Source organism: Pristiophorus japonicus, chromosome 12 (genome assembly GCF_044704955.1).
Source record: "Pristiophorus japonicus isolate sPriJap1 chromosome 12, sPriJap1.hap1, whole genome shotgun sequence".
Taxonomy (NCBI): domain Eukaryota; kingdom Metazoa; phylum Chordata; class Chondrichthyes; family Pristiophoridae; genus Pristiophorus; species Pristiophorus japonicus.
Window position 1 is genome coordinate 66,257,628 of NC_091988.1, and position 15,297 is coordinate 66,272,924.

The following is a 15,297-nucleotide window of genomic DNA, read 5'->3' on the forward strand; positions in this document are numbered from 1 at the left end:
CTTGAGATGAAAGCGTTACCTTATGAAGAAAGGTTGAGCAGGTTGGGCCTATACTCATTGGAGTTTAGAAGAATGAGAGGTGATCTTATTGAAATGTATAAGATTCTGAGAGGGCTGGACAGGGTAGATGCAGGGAAGATGTTTCCCCTCGTGGGGGAATCTAGAACTAGGGAGCATAGTTTCAGAATTAGGGGTTGTACATTTAAAATGGAAATGAAGAGGAATTTCTTCGCTCAGAGGGTCGTGAATCTTTGGAATTCTCTGCCCCAGAGAGCTGTGGAGGCTGGGTCATTGAATATATTTAAGGCGGAGATAGACAGATTTTTGAACGATAAGGGAGTCAAGGGTTATGGGGAGTGGGCAGGGAAGTGGAGTTGAGGCCAGGATCAGATCAGCCATGATCTTATTGAATGGCAGAGCGGGTTCAAGGGCCAAATGGCCTACTCTGCTCCTATTTTTTATGTTCTTATGAATATTCTCTCTGACTGACTGACTTCAAAAACACAATGGAGATCCCCTGTGGCTTCATTGGTAAATGTATTACCGGATCCAAAGGAACAAAGAACTTCACTTCTTTCTCAAGCAGAGGCCCAACCAGTCCCCATCCACCACCGCCCTCCTCCGCCAGGCTGAACTTGTTCTCACATTGAACAACTTCTCCTTTAACTCCACTCACTTTCTCCAAATTAAAGGTGTTGCTATGGGAACCCGCATGGGCCCTAGCTATGCCTGCCTTTCCGTGGGATATGTGGAACATGCTTTGTTCCAGTCCGAGTCTCACCTCTTTTTCTGGTACATTGGTATCAGTGCAGTTTCCTGCTCTCGCCCACCTGAAATGTTAACTCTGTTTTTCTCTCTACAGATGCTGCCCGACCCACAGAGATTTCCAGCATTTTCTATTCTTAATGCATTTATATTGTGCCTTTCATAAGCACAGGGCGTCTCAAAGTCTTTCTCACAAACAGCAAGTGATAATGACCAGAAAATCTGTTTTAGTGATGTTAGAGGGATAAATATTGGCCCAGGACAGTGGGGAGAACTCCCCCTGCTCTTCTTTGAAACAGTGTCATGGGATCTTTGACATCCACCTGAGAAAGCAGATGGGGCCTCGGTTTAACGCTCATCTGAAAGACGGATCTGTACAAACCAGGGTGGTTCATAGTTTGGTTCAGACAGAGAGCAGCTCGAATGCTACAACTGACTTCAATAGATTTAGGCGAAGTCCAAATCGCTGGAGAAACGATGTCTCCGCAAGATCCTGCAAATCTCCTGGGAGGATAGACGCACCAACGTTAGTGTCCTCGATTAGGCCAACATCCCCAGCATCGAAGCACTGACCACGCTCGATCAGCTCCATTGGGCGGGCTACATTGTTCGCATGCCTGACATAAGACTCTCAAAGCAAGCGCTCTACTCGGAATTTCTACATGGCAAGCGAGCCCCAGGTGGGCAGAGGAAACATTTCAAGGATACCCTCAAAGTCTCCTTGATGAAGTGCAACATCCCCACCGACATCTGGGAGTCCCTGGCCAAAGGCCACCCTAAGTGGAGGAACAGCATCCGGGAGGGAGCTGAGCACCTCGAGCCTCGTCGCCGAAAGCATGCAGAAATCAAGCGCAGGCAGAGGAAGGAGCATGCGGCAAATCAATCCCACCCACCCTTTCCTTCAACCACTGTCTGTCCCATCTGTGACAGAGACTGTCATTCCCATATTGGACTGTACAGTCACCTGAGAACTCACTTTTAGAGTGGAAGCAAGTCTTCCTTGATTTCGAGAGACTGCCTATGATGATGCAATCGATTTGGGCGAAGGAGAGGAAAGGAAATCGTCCAATGTTCCCTCTGGTGATCGCGATTCAGTGACCTCCATCGGAAAGGGCGTGAGTGAGAACAGTGGGCTCGTCAGTGCTACTTCCCTTCTCTGTCGAAATGGCTTCACCGTATACCAAGAGGGACAACTTGGGTGAGATACAAGCGGATCGCCAGTATCTCTGGAGTACCTCCCAGCACAAAGCAGTGTTATCAAGAGCGAAGGCAAGAGAAATGGAGGGAGGGGGAAAAAATAATGGGCTCAATTTTCTCCAGTGATTTATTTTGGGGGCACGCCACTTTTTTTGGCTTAAGTTAAAAAATACAAGTTTCCCCAATCAATGTGCGCCAGCGTAACGCAGTTAGATACGATTTTTTTAGGTTAGTTTTGTGTTGAGTCAAAGGGGGCGTAACCTGCCACCCGCGCCAATTCTGGCCAGTTAGGCAAGTTTGGCCAGCTCAGGGTTACTCCCGTTCTTCTTAGACCAGACCAGCGCAGGTGGCCTCTGCAGAAAAACCTTCTGGTGAGTTAAGAAAATCGTCGCGAGTAAATCAGTGCAGCAGATGCCCGGACAGCAGCAGCACGAGAGAGTGGGAGAGAGGGGGGGGAGCCTTTCGGGTATAGTTAGGTGAGGGTACCGGGAGAGGCCGAGGCCATTCGGCCTGGGATACGAGTGGGGACCTTGAAGGGGGAGACCATGCGGTCTGGGATAGAAGCGGGGACCGGGACGGGGGGAGACCCTTCGGCCTGGGATAGGAGCGGGGACCGGGACTGGGAGACCCTTCGGCCTGGGATAGGAGCGGGGACCGGCACCGGGAGACCATTTGGCAAGGGATAGGAGCGGGGACCTTGAGGGGGGAGGCCATTCAGCCAGGGATAGGAGCGGGGACCGGGACGGGGATGCCATTCGGTCTGGGATAGGAGCAGGGACCGGGACTGGGAGACCATTCGGCCTGGGATAGGTGCGGGGACCTGGCGATGGGAGCCAGTCGGCCTGGAATAGGAGCGGGGACCGAGAACGGGAGCGGGGGGCCACTTTAATAATTTAATGGAGGTAAGTTGCTGCAATGTTTAGTGTGCTTGTGCAGGTTGCTGTGAGCTGGCTGTATGTTTCACTTTCCAGCCTCAGCCCGCAATGTGTCCCTGGTTACCGTGGCAACCCGATCTTTTTGGTGCAGATTTTGGGCTCCACTCCCAAAACTAAATGACAGGCTAGGTGGCGCCAAAATGAAGAAATCAAATGGGAAAACTTGGAAGATTTTTTTTGGGCGTACTTGGGCCCCAAAAAAACAGGCGTAACTCTTCAAGTATGCCACAAAACAGCTTTGGGGAAAATTGAGCCCAATAAATGACAGAAGTGGACGGAGTAAAAGAAGTGGCAAGGATTACCGAAGACAACTGGAGACCTGCTCTGCTGCACAGACCTAGTGCGCACACCTATCGCAGTGTGGGCTGGCCCGTGCTGTCCCTGGGTCCCTGGCCCCGAACTCACGTCTCCCCTGGGCCCCGATCACATCCCTCCACAGTCTCTCGCCGCTCCTGCTGCATCTGCCCACCCTCCAATCACCATCCACTGTAACTGAGTATATTTTGAAAAGGATCCTGAAAGTGAGGCTCCATTAATGCGGTGCAAGTTAAATTGTGGCTGCATCACAACAGTGACTACACTGTTTTTGTAGGATCTTGCTGTGTCTAACTGGGCTGCTGCGTTTCCTACATTACAACAGTGACTACACTTCAAAAAGTACTTCACTGGCTGTAAAGTCCTTAGGGACATCCTGAGATCGTGAAAGGCATTATATCAATGCAAGTCTTTCTATTGTAAGTGGTTTCCCTTAGCTGTTTTCGACGCACCCCCACGTTACACTCGTTCTAGACCTGGGAGTGATTACTGTCATCATATCATCATAGGCAGTCCCTCGAAACGAGGATGACTTGCTTCCACGCCAAAAAAAAAAAGGATGAGTTCCCAGGTGTTTCGAATGAAGAACCCGAACTACATGTTGAAGGGTGGAAGATGCCTGTGCGTGGATTTTTTTAAAGTGTGGTGGCCGTTGCACACCAGCCGCCACACGGGCTTGACAGAGCTAGGTCTTGGTCCAGTGGCAAGGATTACCAAAGACAACTGGAGACCTGCTCTGCTGCACAGACCTAGTGCGCACACCTATCGCAGTGTGGGCTGGCCCGTGCTGCCCCTGGGTCCCTGGCCCCGAACTCACGCCTCCCCTGGGCCCCGATCACATCCCTCCACAGTCTCTCGCCGCTCCTGCTGCATCTGCCCACCCTCCAATCACCGACTTGGACTTTGCTGACATCACTTTTCGCTGCCGTCGCCCTCCTGCACCAGCTCACGCTGGACCTTGTAGTGGCATGCCTCCACGCTGCTGCCTGGGCCGCAAGCCGCCCCTTTTATGGCCCCGACCTGCCGCTGATGGTTTCTCGCAGGTCGGGGCCTCCACGCTGCACCCTGGGCCGCACGCCGCTCCTTATGCAGGCACAGCAAGTAATTAGGAAGGCAAATGGAATGCTGGCCTTTATTGCAAGTGGCCTGAAGTATAAAAGTAGGAAGTCCTACTACAACTGTACAGGGCGTTCATGAGACCACACCTGGAGTACTGCGCACAGTTTTGGTCTTCAAACTGAGGGACTGATCTTCAAACACTCTTTTCCTCAGGCTGTACTGTACTGAACAGATTACTGTACTGAACAGATGAATGAGTCACGGACAAATACCTCGGTCTGAACCGTCAACCTTTATTAAAGCTACCTCAACGCAGCAAAACTACAAGTAAATACAGTGACGATGCAGTACAATCCAATACCCTGGCATGTCTAAACCGTCCCTATCGCGAAGTACCCAATGTCTAAACCCTCTGCTTGGATCCACAGTGTACCATCGAATCTGTACTCCTACGGTCCTTGCAGCAAAACCTCCCCAATAAAACCCTTCTAAGGCTTGGTTGGGAGAACACACAACACCTCCTCACACAATGGCTGTGATCTTAAAGATGCGAGGGCAGGGATGATGCTCACCGATTCGTTGGCTTACTCACTGCTTCTCCTGGTGAAAACGTGTCTCTTCTATCGTATCCAAGTCCCAGTCTCACAGTTGAATAGCGAGGCTCTGGTTGCTCATTGGTAGTTTCTTCTCTCTGTCTCAGACAGAGTGCTCCGTCCTTGTAGAGGTGAAGTAAGTGAGAGCAAATAAAAGAGAGCAATGGCCATGCGGCCACCTTTTATATCCAAAGTCTCTTTGCTTCTTCTGGCCAAATGAAGTTTTTCCTTGTTTCGAGGCTTCTGTCTGAGTGGCTCATGTGTATTCTAGCGATGGCTGGTGATGGGTTTTTGCTTCCAACCAGTCTGGGGCTTAATGGCTTTCTTTTGTTCTGGTTTCCTGCCTCTTGGGGTTATCTCATCCAGGTAATGGCTTAATCACTGACCAGTTTACATCCACCAATCTATCTCTGACGAGTTCACATTGCTTAACAATGGATCCTCCATCTTTGCCCATTACCTGTGATGAGTTGCTTTTACTGGCCATTGTAACTTGTCCCAGATCACCCTCGCCCATCAGATGTGGATTTCGTGTACAACATGGAAAAATACCTGGGCCCCTCCCACAACAGGCTGCCAGCTCTTTCTGCAGTGAGAAATATTAAAACCACAATGTCCAGATAATGCCCAACAATCCTTGGGGAGCCGATGCTTATACTATTTATATGAGATTTTTACTCAGATTGATGTGATGTCCCTCACTCTACACGAAGTTATCAATCTCTAGCTGAAGGAGGTGCTGAGGATGTTTGGAACTTGGAGCATGGCTAGGTTCCTTGGCTCCAAATCCTTTCAGACCCTTGTCTAGCAAAAATCTATCGATCTCAACAACAAGTAGCATTTATATAGCGCCTTTAAAGTAGTAAATGTCCCAGGGCGCTTCATAGGAGCGTTATCAAACAAAAGATCTCAGGTTGAAAACTATTAATTGAGCTGGCATCTACTGCTTTTTGGGTGAGAAAATTCCAAACCTCTACCAGCCTTTGGGTGAAGAAATGTTTCCCAACTTCCCTCCTGAATGGCCTGGCTCTGATTTCAAGGTTATGTCCGCTGTCCTAGACTCTCCCACCCGCGGTAAAAGTTTTTCTCTATCTACCCTATCACTCAGCCCATTGTGACCCCACCTCCCTCCTCCCTATCACTTTACACTAAGCTATAAATCCCTAGCTGCCTCGGGGTTGTTTGGAACTCGGAGCAAGGTTGGGCTCTTTGTTGCTGAAATACTGTGAGAGCGGGATGGGCTGACAGGCCCTGACAGAACCCTCCGAGAAAACAAACACAAAACCTCGATTCACTGAAATTAATTTCAAAGGATGTATTAGTCACACAGTAAATGAAAATTGGCTCGAGTTCATATATTTAAAGTACATATTTAAAATTCTTAGCACCCAGTCACAGGTGTACTCAAACATTATAATATCGCTCGGCTTAGCTGGATTTGTCACAGCGGAGAGGATCTTGTAATGACATAAAAATGTATTCAAAGATTAGCAGGTGTAAAGTGGTCAAAGCCAAAACATGTAATAATTCTTTGAGAAATGTGGGTGATTGGGGTACAGACGCAATGGTTTAATTCTCTGATTAACTGCGGGTACTGAGGATACTGAGTAGTGTAGTTGGCTGCTGATGTCCCCACGGCAGCATATCCACCAATAATCACAATTTCAGTTTACAATTTAAGCTCATTCAAAACTCGGCTACCCGTGTCCTAACTCGCACCAAGTCCCGTTCACCCATCACCCCCTGTGCTCGCTGACCTACATTGGCTCCTGGTTAAACAATGCCTCGATTTCAAAATTCTCATCCTTGTGTTCAAATCGCTCCAGTACCTCGCCCCTCCCTTGTAAAGCACTTTGAGACGTCCGGTGGTCATTGTCATGTATTCAACCAGCATTGTAACCCATGTATAATCTGACCTAAATTGTACACTGTGAGAACAATGACCACTAGGTGGAGGTCAGATTATACATGGGTTACAATGCTGATTGAATACATGACAGTCATGAATGGCACTATATAAATGCAAGTCTTTTTTCTTTTTGCACATAAAAACCCAAAACGTAACACGCATTCCAAATCAATTGTTGTGAAATGCCTCGGCATATTTCTGAGGGATGAAATAAGGTGCTATATGAATGCAAGCCTTTTTCTTTAAGATTTAAAGCTCCTCCTTAGGAGCAGAATAATACATTGGGCATCACGTGACTCCTGCTATTGTAAAGCAGCACAGCATCTGATGGACATGGACAATGTCACAACGCAGCCACACTGAGAATAAAAAAACTAAGTAGATAAGCGACCTCTGGCTAAACAATTAATTCATTTATTTGGGGCTTAAATGGCATTCGTAGCTTAGCGAGAGATCAAGGACTAAATGGAAATGACATCTGGTGCAGTGCCTATCTCAGGCTGTAGGTCAAGGCTGAATTGTTAGCATAACACAAGCTCCTGCCATTCCCATTATCCCCTGCCGCAACACACACACACACACACACACACATCAACCACATCCGAGTCAGAAATGTCAGGTATTATCGCTACTTGATAAGCAAAGAAAGAAAGACTTGCATTTATATAGCACCTTTCACGATCACCGGACTTCTCAAAGCGCTTTAAAACACCAACAACAACAACTTGTATTTATATAGCCCCTTTAATGTAGTAAAGCTTCATAGGAGTGTTATAAGACAAAAAAAAATAATTTGATACTGAGCCAGATAAGAAGAAATGACGGCAGTTGACCAAAAGCTTGGTCAAAGAGAGGTAGGTTTTAAGGAGCGTCCTGAAGGAGGAGAGAGAGGTAGGGAGGTGGAGAGGTTTAGGCAGGGAGTTCCAGAGCTTAGGGCCTAGGCAACAGAAGGCACGGCCACCAATAGTTGAGCGATTGTAATCAGGGATGTTCATTGGTCGCCCAACAGGTCCATCTTCATGGTGCCCCGCCTCCCCATGGCTAATTGGAAAGCGAACAGACTCTTTATGATATTTTTTTCTACCTCCTGTGTTTTTATAACTTATAAACAAAAGTGTTCCAAGAAAATGAAAAAAACCACCATTTTTTTAACGCTCCTGTAATTTTTCTCCCAGGTTTCTTGCTGGAGATTAATCTTCAATTCCAGGAGACTGCAGGGCGATCCTGGAGGGTTGACAACCCTAGCCACTGCCCGACATCATCGGCCTTGTTAGAGGCGGGTGGAGGACTCAAACCTTACAAGGCCTCTACACATAAATACTATGGCTACAAGAGCAGGTCAGAGGCTGGGTATTCTGCAGCGAGTGTCTCACCTCCTGACTCCCCAAAGCCTTTCCACCATCTACAAGGCACAAGTCAGGAGTGTGATGGAATACTCTCCACTTGCCTGGATGAGTGCAGCTCCAACAACACTCAAGAAGCTCGACACCATCCAGGACAAAGCAGCCCACTTGATCGGCACCCCATCCACCACCTTAAACATTCACTCCCTCCACCACCGACGCACCGTGGCTACAGTGTGTACCATCTACAAGATGCACTGCAGCAACTCACCACGGCTTGTTCAACAGCACCTCCCAAATCCATGACCTCTACCGACTAAAAGGACAAGGGCAGCAGGCGCATGGGAACACCATCAGCTCCAAGTTCCCCTCCAAGTCACGCACCATCCTGAAATATATCGCCGTTCCTTCATCGTCGCTGGATCAAAATCTTGGAACTCCCTCCCTAACATTCACCACACGGACTGCAGCGGCTCAAGAAGGCGGCTTACCACTATCTTCTCAAGGGCAATTAGGGATGGACAATAAATGCCGGCCTTGCCAGCGACACCCACATCCCGTGAGTGAATAAAACAAATTCCGGCAATCAGTGGTCTTGGGACCTGAGCAACCATATTCCAGCAGGTTCCACCAAAATTACAGCAGGAATCTGGCAAGGCATAAGAAAAGCTATTCTCCAATCTAGTTGCATATAAATAAGTATTCCGAACATTCCCATTACTGTATTTGAGTCTTATTGGTGAGCTGGTAACCAGAGGACACAGATTTAAGGTAATCGGCAAAAGAACCAATGGGAAGTGAAGGAGAATTATGTTTTTACGCAGCGAGTTGTTGTGATCTCAAATGCACTGCCTGAAAGGACGGTGGAAGCTGACTCAATTGTAACTTTCAAAAGGGAATTGCATATATTCTTGAAAGGGAAGAATTTGCAGGGCTATGGGGAAAGATAGGCATAGTGGGGCTAATTAGATCGCTCTTTCAAAGAGCCAGCACAGGCACAATGGGCCGAATGGCCTCTTTCCGTGCTGTACAATTCTATATAAATTGGGAATTAGTTTGTTCAATTCAGGGTTTCAGATCAGTTTATTGGTGTTATATATGTAAACTTGTATATACTCTGTACAGCTACCAGAGGGCTCATCCCCTGGAGTCCCGAGGGATCTCATAATCCCCTGGAAGCACAAGTATTTAAGTCTGACTCTTTCTCCATACATAACAACTGGCGATGGGATATAGATAGCTAACCCAAAGATGCAGAGAACAGTGGGCATCCTGGAGAAATTCTCGGAGGGAGATGATTGGGAAACCTTTGTGGAGCAACTCGACCAATACTTCGTGGCCAACAAGCTAGAAGGGGAAGAGAACGCTGCCAAACGAAGGGCGATCCTCCTCACCGTCTGTGGGGCACCAACGTATGGCCTCATGAAGAATCTGCTTACTCCAGCGAAACCCATGGAGAAATCGTATGACGATTTGTGCACACTAGTCCGAGGGCATTTGAACCCAAAGGAAAGTGTTCTGATGGCGAGGTACCAGTTCTACACCTACAAAAGGTCTGAAGGCCAGGAAGTGGCGAGTTATGTCGCCGAGCTAAGACGCCTTGCAGGACATTGCGAATTTGAAGGACATTTGGAGCACATGCTCAGAGACTTTTTCGTACTTGGCATTGCCCATGAAACCATACTTCGCAAACTTTTGACTGTAGAGACTCCAACCTTGAGTAAGGCCATAGCGATAGCCCAGGCGTTCATTGCCACCAGTGACAACATTAAGCAAATCTCTCAGCACACAAGTGCTGCTACAAGTACTGTGAACAAAGTGATATTGTTTTCAAATCACAACGTACAGGGCAGGTCACACATGCCTGCAGCTGCACATCTGCAGATGTCTCAGAGTCCACCATCAAGGGTGATGAATGCAAGGCCATTAACACCTTGTTGATGCTGCGGGGGTGATCATCGTTTCCATTCATGCCGATTCAAAGGGTACGTTTGCAAGGGCTGTGGAACAATGGGACACCTCCAACGTATGTGCAGGCGAGCTGAAAATCCTGTTAATCCTGCAAACCACCATGTTGCAGAGAAGGACAGATCCACGGAGGATCATGACGAACCAGAGCCTCAGACCGAGGAGGCAGAGGTACATGGGGTGCACACATTCACCACGAATTGTCCCCCGATAATGCTGAATGTTGAACTAAATGGACTCCCGGTGTCAGTGGAGCTGGACACGGGTGCGAGCCAGTCCATCATGGGCAAAAAGACTTTTGAAAGATTGTGACGCAGCAACGCCTCAAGGCCAGTCTTAACTCCAATTCCTACGAAACTAAGAACTTACACAAAAGAACTGATTCCCGTAATCGGCAGTGCTACCGTAAAGGTCTCCTACGTTGGAACAGTGCACAAGCTACTACTCTGTGTGGTACCGAGCGATGGTCCCATGCTGCTCGGCAGGAGCTGGCTGGGAAAGATACGATGGAACTGGGACGACGTCCAAGCGCTATCGCCCGCTGACGACACTTCGTGTGCCCAGGTCTTAAACAAGTTCCCTTCGCTGTTCGAATCAGGCATCGGGAAATTGCAAGGAGCAAAAGTGCAGATCCACCTAATTCTGGGGGCGTGACCCATCCATCACAAGGCGAGAGCTAGACCGGCTGCAACGAGAGGGCATCATTTCACCGATCGAATTCAACGAGTGGGCCAGCCCGATCATTCCAGTCCTCAAGGGAGACGGCACCGTCAGAATCTGTGGCGATTACAAAGTAACTATCAATCGTTTCTCCCTGCAGGACCAATACCCACTACCAAAGGCCGATGACCTCTTTGCAATGCTGGTGGGAGGAAAGACGTTCACAAAGCTGGATTTGACTTCAGCCTACATGATGCAGGAACTGGAGGAATCATCGTAGGGCTTCACCTGCATCAACACGTACAAAGGACTTTTCATTTATAACAGGTGTCCATTTGGAATTCAATCAGCCGCGGCGATATTCCAGAGAAACATGGAAAGCTTACTGAAGCCAGTCCCGCACACCGTGGTCTTCCAGGACGACATCTTGGTCACAGGTCGGGACACAGTCGAGCATCTGCAGAACCTGGAGGAGGTTCTTAGTCGACTCAACCACGTGGGGATCAGGTTAAAACGCTCAAACTGTGGGGAGGTGGATCGCGGCGGACAGCATCAGGCCCACTGATTCGAAGACTGAGGCAATCGAGAATGCACTGAGGCCACAGAACGTGATGGAGCTGCGGTCGTTTCTAGGACTCCTGAACTACTTTGGTAACTTCTTACCAGATCTCAGCACATTGTTAGAACCACTACATGTCTTACTACGTAAAGGCAACGAAGGTGTTTGGGGCAAAAGCCAAGAAAATGCCTTTGCAAAAGTTAGAAAATTGTTATGCTCAAACAAATTGCTTGTGTTGTATGATCCATGTAAGCGTTTGGTACTAGCATGTGATGCATCGTCATATGGCGTCGGGTGTGTATTGCAACAAGGTAATGATTTTGGGAAACTACAATCGGTTGCTGACGCATCCAGGAGTTTGTCTAAGGCTTAGAGAGCCTACAGCATGATTGAGAAAGAAGCGTTAGCGTGTGTTTATGGGGTAAAGAAAATGCATCAATATCTGTTTGGGCTAAAATTCGAATTGGAAACTGACCATAAGCCACTCATGTCCCTGTTTTCCGAGAGTAAAAGGATAAATACCAATGCATCGGCCCTCATCCAGAGATGGGCGCTCACGTTGTCCGCATACAACTACGCCATCCGCCACAGGCCAGGCACAGAAAACTGCGCCGATGCTCCCAGTAGGCTGCCATTGCCCACCACGGGGGTGGAAATGGCGCACCCTGCTGATCTAGCATCCTGCAGATCAAAACCTGGATGAGCCAGGACCCCTTACTGTCCTGAGTCAAAAACTGTATGCTGCATGGGAACTGGTCCAGTGTCCCAGTGGAAATGCAGGAAGAGATAAAGCCATTCCAGCGGCGCAAAGATGAAATGTCTATACAGGCAGACTGCCTTCTGTGGGGAAATCGAGTAGTGGTTCCCAAGAGGGGCAGAGACACCTTCATCAGTGACCTCCACAGTACCCACCCAGGCATCGTAACGATGAAAGCGATAGCCAGATCCCACGTGTGATGGCCCGGTATCGATGCGGACTTAAAGTCCTGCGTTCACAGATGTAATACATGCTCGCAGTTAAGCAATGTACCTAGGGAGGCGCCGCTAAGTTTATGGTCTTGGCCCTCCAAACCGTGGTCTAGGGTACACATCGACTATGCAGGGCCGTTCTTGGGTAAAATGTTCCTTGTGGTTGTAGATGTGTACTCCAAGTGAATTGAGTGTGAGATAATGTCGGTTAGCACGTCCGCTGCCACTACTGAAAGCCTGCGGACCATGTTTGCCACACACGGCCTACCCGATGTCCTGGTGAGCGACAACAGGCCATGTTTTACCAGTGCTGAGTTCAAAGAATTCATGACCTGCAACGGGATCAAACTATCACATCTGCCCCGTTTAAACCAGCGCCCAATGGTCAGACAGAGAGAGCAGTGCAAACCATCAAGCAAAGCTTGAAGAGGGTAACTGAAGGCTCACTGCAGACTCACCTATCCCGAGTCCTGCTTAGCTACCGCACGAGACCCCACTCATTCACTGGGATCCCACCTGCTGAACTGCTCATGAAAAGAGCACTTAAGACAAGGCTCTCGTTGGTTCACCCTGATCTGCATGAACAGGTAGAGAGCAGGCAGCTTCAACAACCATGATAGCGCAAATGTGTCACGCGAGATTGAAATCAATGATCCTTTATTTGTACTGATTTATGGACAAGGTGCCAAGTGGCTTCCTGGCGCTGTCGTAGCCAAAGAGGGGAGCAGGGTGTTTGGGGTCAAACTTTCAAATGGACTCATTCACCGGAAACACTTGGACCAAATCAAACTCAGATTCACGGACTACCCTGAGCAAACTCACTTTGAACCCTACCTTCTATGACCCCCCCAACATACACACCAGTGGCAACCGGCACCACAGTTGACCACGAAGCAGAACTCATCATCTACAGCAGCCCAGCAGGACCCACCGCACCAGGCAGCCCAGCAAGGCTAGCTACACAGCAGCCCAGCGAGGGCCCAACAAGTGATTCAACAACACCAGCTTTCACACCGAGATGATCAACCAGGGCAAGAAGGGCCCCAGATCGACTCACATTGTAAATAGTTACACTATTGACTTTGGGAGGTAGGGGATGGGGGGAGTGTTGTTATATATGTAAACTTGTATGTACTCTGTACAGCCACAGGGGGCTCATCCCCTGGAGTCCAAAGCGATCCCATAATCCCTTGGGAGCACAGTTATTTAAGGAGGCCTCACAGGTTGGAGAGGCACTCTGGAGACCTGCAATCAAAGACTAAGGTCACACTTTACTTTGAGCTCACAGTGTTCAGTCTGACTCTTTCTCCATACATAATAATAGGAACATAGGAATAGGAGTAGGAGTAGGTCATTCAGCCTGTTCCGCCATTCAATGAGATCATGGCTGATCTGAACCATAACTCCATCCATCTGCCTTGGTTCCACATCCTGTTGTACCCTTGTGGAGCAAAAAACTATCGATCTCAACAACAATGACAATTTATATTTATATAGCACCTTTAACATAGTAAAACATCCCAAGGCGCTTCACAGGAGTGCAATGAAGCAAAAGATCTCAGATTGAAAACTGCAAGTGTCAGCCGTGGCTCAGTGGGTAGCACTCTCGCCTCTTAATCAGAAGGTTGTGGGTTCAAGTTCCACTCCAAGACTTGAGCACAAAAATCAAGGCTGACACTCCAGTGCAGTGCTGAGGGAGTGCTGCACTGTCAGAGGTGCCATCTTTCAGATCAAATGTTAAACTGAGGCCCTGTCTGCCCTCTCGGGTGGATGTGAAAGATCCCATGGCACTATTTTGAACAAGAGCAGGGGAGTTATCCTCGGTGTCCTGGACCAATCTTTATCCCGCAATCAACATTACTAAAACAGATGATTTAGTCATTATCACATTGCTGTTTGTGGGAGCTTGTTGTGCACAAATTAGCAGCCGTGTTTCGTACATTACAACAGTGACTGCACTCCAAGAGTACTTCGTTGCTTGCAAAGTGTTTTGAGACGTCCGGAGGTCATGAAAAGTGCTATACGTGTTTTTTTTAAAAATTCATTGAAATAACACCCACTGCTTTTTGCGGGAGAGAATTCCACACTTCTTTACATGAAGAAGTGTTCCTGACTTCCCTCCTGAATGGCCTGGCTCTGATTTCAAGGTTATGTCCCCTTGTCCTAGACTTCCCCACCAGTGGAAAAAGTTTCTCTCTATCTACCCTATCACTCAGCCCGTGTGATCCCACCTCCCTCTTCCCTATCACTTTACACTAAGCTATAAATCTCTAGCTGCCTCGATGTTGTTTGGGACTTGGAGCAAGGCTGGGCTCCTTATAGCTGAAATACTGTGAGAGCGGGATGGGCTGACAGGCCCTGTCAGAACCCTCCAAGAAAACAAACACAAAACCTCGATTCACTGAAATTAATTTCGTAGAGTGTGTTATAGTCACACGGTAAATGGAAATTGACTCGTTATTTCTGTAACAGTGACAGATGTACTAGAATGTATTCAAAGGCTATCAGATGTAAGTTCTTAGAAAGCCAGAGCATGAAATGACTCTCCAAGAAGCGTGGGTTATTAGGGTACAAACACAATAGTTTAATTATCTGACGATCTGCTGAATGGAATTAAGGGCCCCAATATTGGTGGCCTTACTGCCCAATGCCACCCACTGCCGCCGACTGCTGCCGAGTTTTGCCTCTGGTCTCCCCTCTGTGCCAGTTTCCACGGGCTGGAGCGGGCAGGAGTGGAGTACCGCCAGGAGCTGCCCGCTGATGGCTTCTGGCGGCCAAGTAGCATAAGTGACCTGCTGCCTGCCGAGCTGCCAGGTTGGGGCGGGCGCGAGTCAGAGGGAGTGGGCGCCAGCGGGGGGAAAAGACCGCTGCATGGAGGCAGGTCTCACCCCAATGGTAAGTACGAAGACCAGCAATAAAAGGTTCATGAACATCTTTTAAAAAAACATTTTTACAGCGACTTACCTGGATGGGATCCCCTGAAGGTGTTCTGTTGTTTTTTTTTTATGATGCTTTTTATTTTCAG